The sequence below is a fragment of the Mus pahari genome, chromosome 3 (assembly GCF_900095145.1).
Source record: "Mus pahari chromosome 3, PAHARI_EIJ_v1.1, whole genome shotgun sequence".
NCBI classification, from domain to species: domain Eukaryota; kingdom Metazoa; phylum Chordata; class Mammalia; order Rodentia; family Muridae; genus Mus; species Mus pahari.
In genome coordinates this window covers 5,379,961-5,382,084 of record NC_034592.1, presented here as the reverse complement: position 1 = coordinate 5,382,084, position 2,124 = coordinate 5,379,961, and positions in this window count along the sequence as shown.

The following is a 2,124-nucleotide window of genomic DNA, read 5'->3' as shown; positions in this document are numbered from 1 at the left end:
CCCCTTCCTTTCCCCTCCCTTTCCTTTTTCCCCCCAGTGCTAGTGGTTGAATCCGGGATGTTATGCATGCTTGGCAGTGATCTATCACCAAGAGGTATTCCAGCTCATGTGTTTGCTATTTTGTAGTGTGTTCTTGGACAGAAACTGAACTGATTATTTGAAGAGACAACTCATCCATGTCATTCTCATGCTTCAAACTTGTTAGGTTTCCAATTCTGTAGTATGGGTTGTAGAGACCTTCCTGACTGCTTGCTACTTTGCTCTGTAGCCTTGTTTCCTAGCCTCCTTCTCTTTTCATTTTCCTGGGGCCTACCTGAACTGACTTTCTGTGACTTATATCTTTCTCTGCCTTGTTCCTTCCTGGCAATATCTGCCCCTCTATATTCATGCTCTAGCTCACTGCACTCCTTCTTTTCTGTTTTCTCTTTTCTCACACTCAAACCAGTCCTTCTACCATGCTATCTCCATATCCTCAAATGTGTGCTTGCTTGGCTGCTCTGCTCGCAGCTAAGCCCCACAAAGGCAGCTCTTTCATTTGTATTGCTCATCACTGTCTCTCTTTACCCAATAAGAACCAGTGAATGAGTAACCTGCATGTGCTTTCCTTCCTTCTAAAGATGCAATGATAGATCTTGCTTCTTTTGGACAGACAACATAAAGCAAAATTTTCATAAATTTTAGTTTAATTGAATGAGAAAAAGCCAGCTTTGTATGGCTGTTATGTTTTGTTTTTGAATGCTAGATAAATGTTGGCTTCACGTTTGCAAATGAGTTTAATAGAGTTCTAATGAAATAGAAGGAACACCAAGAGAGATTGTTGACATGTTCAGTCTTGAAAGTACCATAGTCTTCATGGTAATTTAAATTTTAATTAGCTAGGTAAGAAGTTCAAACACGCAACATAGGAAGGAAGTAATATCCTTTCTCCTCTCTTTTTAAGTGAGTTATTGCTATATTTTAATCAATCTGCTTTAACATGTATTCTCAGTTCATGTTTTTAAAACTTTGTTTATATATTTTATGTATTTAAGTACTTTTTCTGCATACTAGAAGAGGACATTGGATCTCATTATAGATGGTTGTAAGCTGCCATGTGCTTTCTGGGAATTGAACTCAAGACCTTTAGAAGAGCAAAGCAGCCAGTACTGGTTCTGAACCATGGAGCCATATCTCCAGCCCATCATTTCATTTTTAGGACAAAGTAGGGTGGATAGTTTTATAATCCTTTTAGAGATAAGGAAGTTGAGCTTTGGAGAATTTCCATGCTTACCACAGGTCAAGTAAGGACAGAACTGGAACACACTGGCCTCACTCCTGAAACTCACGCTCTTTATCCCTCCTTAAGTTCCCTCCTGTGGGTAACACTATGAGGAGAATTTCCTAGGTACACTTGAATTATTTTTATGGGCTATCGAAATTCTCATTTAAAAATGAAATTGGATCTTTGCATCTAAAAACAGCACAGCAGGGATCTCTAACCCAAGAGATGGAATTATCTGATGAGCCATGAATTGGAGAGTTGATTCCCTTTTGAAAAATGTTGTCTGCAAAGTGCATTATTGGTGCAGCTAACCCCAGCTGGACACAGAGCTGCACAGTGAAGGTAAGATGTCAAAGGAAAGGCTTTTGCTCCACATGATCTCTGACAATGGCAGGCTACCACACAGACTGGACTTTACTCTGTGCCAGTTAGACTTCTCCACATAGCAAGTGCTATGTCAGCATACGCTTCCCATTTAAAAAATGAAAGTATGTAATATGGTCAAATTCATCTGCTGGTGTCAGATAAATCTGTAATGGAAGGCCTATTGGCTTAGGTGCTCCAGCCCCATTGGATATTTCCCCTCTGATCCACATAGGAGACACAGAAGAGAGGTGAAGCTACTGGGAATGAAATCATTTCACGTATTCTGCTTGTTCTCCAGTGAATGAAAGTGAACTCAAAGAGGAGTGAGACAGGGTCAGTAAATGTCTCAGTGTGTAAAGATTCCTGCTGCCTGATGACCTGAGTTTTATCCCTGAGAGATGGTGAGTGAAAGGAGAGAACTGGCTCCTGAAAGCTTCCATATGTGTTTCATTCATATATATATATATATATATATATATATATATATATATATATAT